The sequence below is a fragment of the Gavialis gangeticus genome, unplaced genomic scaffold (assembly GCF_001723915.1).
Source record: "Gavialis gangeticus isolate Ggan-Ray unplaced genomic scaffold, GavGan_comp1, whole genome shotgun sequence".
Lineage (NCBI taxonomy): Eukaryota > Metazoa > Chordata > Crocodylia > Gavialidae > Gavialis > Gavialis gangeticus.
The window spans coordinates 138,870,709-138,878,730 of record NW_017729024.1 but is presented as its reverse complement, the minus strand read 5'-3'; positions in this window follow the sequence as shown (position 1 = coordinate 138,878,730).

The window sequence follows — 8,022 nt, the reverse complement described above, 5'->3', positions numbered from 1 at the left end:
CCAGCAGGCATATGAAGATTAGCATAGAGTTGGAAGGATTATTGTGATTCTTTTACATTAGCCTGTTGGCTCAGCATGTTTGAGAGAGAATTCAGTCTTTTCCATTCTAAGACCATACTGCTTTGATTTCCTTTCACTTGCCATGGAAAGGTTAAGTCACATTTTCTGGCTCTGAGATTGCTTAATGTGGAGAGGATTGTAGTTTAATAATACTGACTATATAACCCAATAATCAGTTTAGGCTCTTCTTGCTATCTCAATTTTTGAAGGATAAGCAGTTCTCAAAATGTACAAAACATAGTATCCCACTAAAGATGTGAATGCTACAGAACATTGCTTCCTGTCATTGGAAATAGATGTGTATTAGCTTCTGAGTGGGAGTGGGGGTATAATAATTGGCTAGTAAACAAAAATTAAAACTATGGTAGTAACTTGCTAGTCTGTTAATCAGTTTTTCATATATCGCTTTTGTCATACTGGCAAACTGACTAAGCATTACATAGAACCCAGGTTAGTGAAAATGAGGTTACTGAAAATGTAGCCTCAACAGGCCTTCTTTTTCACTGCTAACTTGCTGGAGTCATAACGATTTGTGTAAGGGAAAAAAAATGTTTATGAAGCTCTTCAAGTCAATCCCCAAAACATTCCTCGTAGGACAATCATAAATGTCACTGGTACAGAAAAAAATAGTATAGTTACTTTGATAACAGAACAGATAACTAATAAACTAGTGTAGAAGGAATATCCTGAAAGAGGCCAAATTATGTGAAGTCCATTATGTATCCTACTGGAGAACAATTGCACGAAGACGACTTTGTTTGCACAAGCATCCTTGGGAAAAGCAGATGTAAAAAGCAGAGTCCAGTTTACTTATGTTTAAATTAACCTGTGGTCCAAGGGATAGAATGTCTGAATGGGAGGTGCAGGGGTGCAAAATACACCTTTCTCTTTGTGGGTTGAAGAGTAGAGAAAAAGTTGAAGAATCGACAGCTGGTTGCCAATGCCCATAGATTATTTTGATCAGGGAAATGAATGGTCAGAGATCTTAGCAACACATAGTCTACACAGCCTCTGCTGACAAGGTCCTACAGAGGCTTATCTGGAGAGCAGAGCTCACTTACTGGTAGAAGGTGACAGTGATGGTATTATGCCAGTAGCTTTCAACTTTTTTTCATTTGCGGACCCCTAAAAAATGTTGAACGCGGGTGGAGACCCCTTTGAATCGTAAGTGTGGCTATTCACACACTTTTGATTGATCATAGTCATCTTTTGTGGACCCCTTAGATCAGGGGTGGGCAAAATGGTGGATATGGCTGGTGGCCAGACTTCATTTCCCATCAAACCCTCCCCGCACCTCTCTGGCTGGCCTGAGTGGCATTGACTGTGTGAGTGGCTGGGCAGGGAGCTGCATCTGGGGCCGAGATCTTACGGTGGCGGCAGCATGGGTACGGAGCTGGGGCAGTGCTGCGATCTGCAGCCTGCGTGCCCCTGCCCACAGAACCCATGCTTGTTGCAGGGGTGTGCGGGCAGCAGATTACAGGTCTGCCCTGGTTCTAGCCCATGCTGTCACTGCTGCAAGATCCTGGCCCTGGCCTCAGAGCAGATCCCTATACAGCCGTGTGCTCCCTGCCCAGCTCCCTCCTCCCGCCAACAACTCACCAAAACTCCCAGTGGGGCTTTGGGTGGGTGGGGGGTATTTTTCAGGAGCAGAATGGATGTGATCTGCTCACTGCATGCCATGTCCTGTGGGGCGGGGTGTGCATGTGTAGGGGAGAGGGCTCTTGGAGCCAGCTGAGGGTGAGAGGAGGGAGAAGGTGGTGGGGCTCATGCAGCAGAGCTCACCTGGTCTGTGGCTGCCCCCATGGCCCTCTGTATGAGACTGAACAGCACCCCAGGCAGCCTGTGCCATGTTCTTGGTCACGCCCACCGGCCTCAGCCCCGGCCAGTGTGCAGTTTCTGGAGGGGCTGTTCCTGGTGTGGCTCCAGCTGTCCGGATGATGCTCTTCTCTCTGTGTGTCTAGCAGGAGCCACTGGGCTGAAGCTTCCCCCGCCTGCCCAGAATGGCGCAGCAGGAGGAGGATCTGCCGCTGGATGCAGGAGTAGAGCAGCACCCAGCTGCCTTCAGCCACATCCAGAACAACTCCACTGGAAGCTGCATGTGTTGGCCAGAGCTCAAGCTGGTGAGGCTGTTTTATTCCCCTTGGCTCCAGCTTCTGCACTGCTCTGGGTGGGGGAGCTTCAGCCAGGTGGCTTCTGCTCCAGTACATGGAGCTCTGGCTTCAGTTCCTGGCTGCTTTCCAGTTGCTCTTCCTGCCCACAGGTGGCTGCTTGTCATGCCTGCTGGGTGGAGTGGGTGGAAGGCAGCCAGGACCTAGAGCTCAATGCATTGGGGCAGGAGTCGCCTGACTGAAGCCTCCACCCTGCCCCCTGCTCCCCCCAGCCCAGAGTGGCACAGCAGGGTCAGAAGCGCGAGCAGTAGCTGTAGCTGGAGGCGGGGGGGAGCAGAACAGCCTTGCTGGGCCATGGCTGGCCAGTGCATGCAGCCTCTGGTGGGGTTGTTCCCGGTGCAGCTGTAACTGGGCAGGTGCTCCTTTGTTCCCCTTGCCTCCACCAGCGGCTCTTCCTTCTGCTTCTGCCCCTGCTGTGCTGCTCCAGGTGGAGTTGGGGGGAGGGGAGGGGCAGCAGGAAGCCTCAGCCAGGTGGCTCTTGCTGGAGGTAAGGGGAGCAGAACAGTACTTAGCCAGCCACATCCAAACTGGGAACAGCCCTGCCAGAAGCTGTGTACTGACTGGGGCCCAGGCTGGCAGGCACTGGCGAGAGTGGGGCACCGGCTGCCCCAGTGGGAGTGGGTGGGGCTCAGCACCGCATGGGCTGGATCCAGTCAGTTGGCAGGCTGAATCTGGCCAGCGGGCCGTATTTTGCCCACCTGTGGGCTGACCCTATGCACATATCAGGAAGCCTTTTGACATTATCTAGTAAACCTATTTCAACATCTCAAAAACATAAGCTTCCTCAGTCAGATGAAAGGGAGTCTAGATGCACATACAACTGGAATGGACAGAGATACAAAGTTAAGGAAGGAGGAGGTGAAAGTTGGTAAAAAGTAAATGAGAGGCTCAGCATTTAGAGAGTGGGACAAATTGAAGATTGAAATAAGCAATTGCCTAACTTTCATTAGGGAGTAAACTTCAGTTGTGTTTTGGATGCAGTTGTCAGATTTTTTCAAGCTCAGAGGGGTTTTGTCTGGTCAGTACTTGGATGGAAGAGTTCCAAAGGGAAAGGGTGCTGCAGAATGGCAGTGGTTATTGATTATCTGGTCACTAAAGATCTTGTGGTGTTTTAGTACACGACTTTAGCTTGTAGTGACAATTTCTGATAGCAGCCATAAAGTAGGAGGTGCTGTGCAGATGGATAAAACAAAACAATCTCTGTCCATGAATGCTAGCCACAGTTTCCTGGCAAAATTCCAATTAGTGTAGATAATGCTCTGCATATTTTCAAATTCCTCGTGCTGGTTCAGTAGCACTACACTTCATCATTTCTTGGTTAAAGACGTATGTACTTTCATGTACAGTAATGTTAAATAACACTTGCATTTTACCGAGTGTGTGTGTGTGTGTGAGTACATATTATGCATGTTGAAAAAGTGGACCCCTCCCACGAACGTCCAGTCAGTACAGACTATAAGGTTACTGTCTTGACATTCAGGTAAATGGAGACTCAATTACGTATCATTGCTGTACCTTAGGACCTTTTTTCTTTCAGCTCTTTCAAAGGAGTAGAATTGCAGCATCCTTTTCTTAAGAGCAGGTTCCTTTGACTTGACAGCCGCTTGTCTGTGACATTGGCACAAACAGTCATTGTCACAGACATCAAAGTAGGTCTGTAGTTAAGTTTTCCTTTTTATATCCAAGGGATACATTTTGAAAAACTTAAGGAACTTATTTACTGAAGTCATATAGAAAGAGGAGTTTGGGAAATGAATACAGGAATTCAGACTGTCACCATTTCTGCAGAGAGCCTGGTCAGTTCCTGTGTGGGTTTGTGTGTAGCACTGCATATGGCTATGCAGACACAAACCAGAGACTCTGCAGCCAGGGCCTTGTTTGCCTGGCTACGCAGTGTCTGGTGTCCCTGGCTACACAGTGAGTGCTTGCACCATGATTCACCCATTTTTTCAACCCATGGAAGGTTGGCGGAGGGGGAGGTCTTTGATGCTGCCTCCATTTCAGTAAGGGGGGCTGCAGAGACTCCCCTTTGTCCTAGCCGTGGCACTTGTGGAATCTGGCTGCTGTCATTCTTAAGTGCACGCAGACATTCTGTGCATGCTGTCCTCCTCCAAGGCTCCAACATTGTCTCTTCTTCAGGAGATGTACTGAGAAGTCTTCTCCCCTGCTCTGGCTATTGCATTTGCTGTTTATAAAAAGAAGGACCTGGATATGAGTTCACAGACTGAGTTTCTGTGTGGTACACATGGTTTCCATAGTGTAGTGGCTACCCTAATTGCCTCACAGAAGTCCCTGATTCAGAACTGGGCGATTTAATAGCCTCCTGTTTGCTGCCCTTCCTGCCATCTGGCTGACAGATAAGGCCAAAGGGCACTTTTACACATGCTCCAGGGGTGAGGGAGGTGGTGCTTTAATTAGAGCAGCTCCAAAAGCTGCTCTAATTAAGGTGCTGCTGCATCTCATGTATTGGTATCTCCATGCTTAAAAATGGTGGCGAGGGTGCTTGAAGTATAGCTCATTCAAGCTTTAATTCAAGCGCCCCGCCACCGTTTTTAAGTGTGGGGACACTAATTAATGAGACACAGGAAGCTGCTGGAATGCAGTAATTGCCATGCTCTAGCAGACTCTATTAACTGAGTCTGCTCCAACATGCTGGAATTCCAGCAAACATTGGAGCAGCCTCTGCGCTCATGTATAGGCACCCAAAGCTGCTGGCTTGGCAGAAATGGTTGTTTCTGTCACAGCAGGAGAGGCTGGGAATTCTGCCTTGTTCCTTGTACAAGAAGGACCTCATTTTTCCAGAAAGAAAGATAAGCCTCAGCTGGGTAACTACATGTTGATCTATGAGCCTGGCTTCGTCTCCTTGGGGCAGTAGAGTTTGGGATGCCAGTCACACACTGGAGCTGTGGGTGGGAGGTGGGTAAGGAGTGAAGAGCACAGCCTCCTGAGATACTGGAGGATGGAGGTATGCCCTGTGTGTGGCTCTTTGCATAACTGGACAGGTGTTACATCTTGCACTGAAAATTGTCATGCTGCCAAGAAGTTGCTGTTATAAAGATCTAAAACTTCTTCATGAAGCTACTATTTTTTTTTTGTGAAAAACCTGAAAGACTGTATGAGTGCTTTTTGTACTGCTGCAAGGGCATATTTCTCAATAAACTGTAATGCTTTCCCATCGTTAGCCTAGGGTGGATCAGCTGTGGTGGCAGATATAGTAAGCTACTTGCCTGGAGAAGTTTGCGGAGATGCAACTGTTGAAGGCAAAAGTGAAAGTTTCTATGTGGAGAAGTACCTGGTCACTGCATTTGAGGATTGTGCCTGCTAGTCTGTAGCTAAACATCGTGCTGTTGATAGATCAGCTGTTAGAGGGGCTTGTATTTAGGTTAGAAATTTAACTGGTCCAAAGTAACTAGTCAGTTGAGTGGTGGACAAGTATTGTCAAATAATTTAAGAAATGGCTAAATATTTTAAACCAGGAGTGTCAAACATACAGGTAGATTCTTATGTTTAATTACAAAAAAAACAAGTGAATTGAATTAACTCAGAAAAAAAATGAAACAACATTTAAAACATTAATTTATTAAAATAATTATAATGAATTTCTAGCAATTTTAGGTTAGTATTTAAATAGAAAAGTTATTGAAAACTGAACCATTAACGGAATGAAATTAAGTAGAAACAAAACATTTTAAAATTCAATTTTTGATTGTGGGAAAGCAGAGCAGCTCTTTAAGTAGTTTACTTTGCAGTACCATCTTTTTCTTTATAGATTTCAGTTCCTTTATTTGTTCATCATAATCAAATTAATTAGTATTTACATCTTCCTCTTCATCTGAGAGTTGGTTTTTTTTCATCTCTAACTTCTGCTGTATGCTTAAATTGTGATCTAGTCACCAGCACAATCCTTTTCACCATGGTGAAGGAGCAAGTTCTCTTGATTCAACTGTCTGGATTGTATTTCACATGTTTTATGACTGAACATTGCTTTGTGGTTTATTATTTTTCACATAACAGTGCATACATTGTATAATCCTACAAAATTTACAATAGCTGCTCTAAGTTCACAACCTAAATCAGAGTCGTCATTGGAAGGGGTCTTGGCCTTGGACGTGTGGATTAAGAAGGTAAGCAACATTATATACAGAAGAATTTATTTATTTTGTCTATTATCTTTTTCTCTTCAACCTTTGTAAGTGGCCTTTGTTCAGTATCATCATACATCTATATTTCTCAGAGTTCAGGAACTTTTTCTTGTTATTAGACAAAATGGAACTTCTGTTTTTTCCACACCTGAATGAACTGAGCTATAGATTCAAGCATTGAAACACATTTAGAGTTTAATGCCAAAAGACAATCATCCAGAATATCAGTGCAGGCAACATGCATTATGCAGGAATAACACCTAGCAACCCATCTTCAACAGCAGCTGACTGAAGTGCCTTCAAAGCATATCTGAAGTTCTTTGAGTGCTTTAATGGAAGATCCTTACTAAACAACACTGAAATATGGCTGTTGATGCTTTGTTTTTTGAGAAACTTTACAAAGCTGTTCACTTCACATGATGGAAAAAGTTGTTAGATCATCACTGTTGGCAGTGAAGTGCATCATACCCACATCACAGAATGTGGGGATCTCATTTTATCAATAAAACCAAAGCAAATTTAACATTAGCTTTGTTGCCAGTCACAACTAAAATAGCTTTGTATGAACCCAATTTATTTATTACATTTTCAGACTGATTATCAATATTGGGTTGTGTGGTGATGCTCAGTTTTGCATTGGAATTAATTAAATGCTGATTTGGAATTATCATGACATTGCCCTCATGAATGTTGCTCCATTCATTCCCATACTAGACACTTTCAGGAGCTTGCGTAATCAGAACAGCATAACCAGCGGTGTGTGATTCATGGGGGTTTTCCTTCTTTTCTACAGCTGTTCTTCACGTGGTATCTGGGTGGCTCTTTCAAACATGCGATCTATCTCTCTGGAGGAGTGTCCTTGTTGTGTGAAAGCCTTTTTAAGGTTTATGAGGTGGCAGTTGAAACTCAAAAACAACATTGTAATTAGATTGGCTCTCTTGCTGCTTAATTGCTCTAATCTATTTGGCAACAAAATGCATAAATAGAATAGAATTTGCCCTTACCTTTCCTAAGAATTTCTCAGTGTTCATGTCCTTAAACAAGCAAAATCTTTACAAGTGATTTTGGCTTTTCCTGACTGCCTAATTTCTCTTTCACTTGCTGGAATCTGAGACACGTCATAGTTGAGAGACTTGAATTTAAGTCCACCCAGGGGCGATGCGTAGGGGGGTGCATATGCAGAAAGGCGGTCCATGATCACCCCTGGCTGCCGGTGGTGGCTGCCGGTGGTGCCTGACCTGTGGTCAGTGCCCCCCCCCCCCAACAGTGCGGGCGATGTCCCCATTGCTGGGCTCCCACCGCTGGCTCAGCTGTGCCCCCCCAAGTTGCTGGGGACGTGCCATTCATGAGTCCACCAGTTCTGTTTCTAACTATTATTCCAGAAAATTTCAGCAAATTAGTATGTTTTTGGGCATGGTGCCCTTTCAAGTAGGGATGTAAATTATTGGTTAAAAAAATCTGTTATACTTCTCTAATTATATTGGTTAACTGGTTAACCGATAACACAGAAGTTTGGACATAGCTGCTGCCTGGGGCTCTTGGGTGGGGGAGAAGGGGAAGGCAGGCAGTGGTGGCAACCTGGGGCAGACAGCACAGCCCCAGCGAAGCCCTTTCCTAGGGGGGAGGGATCACTTGTGAACCAGCAGCTGATT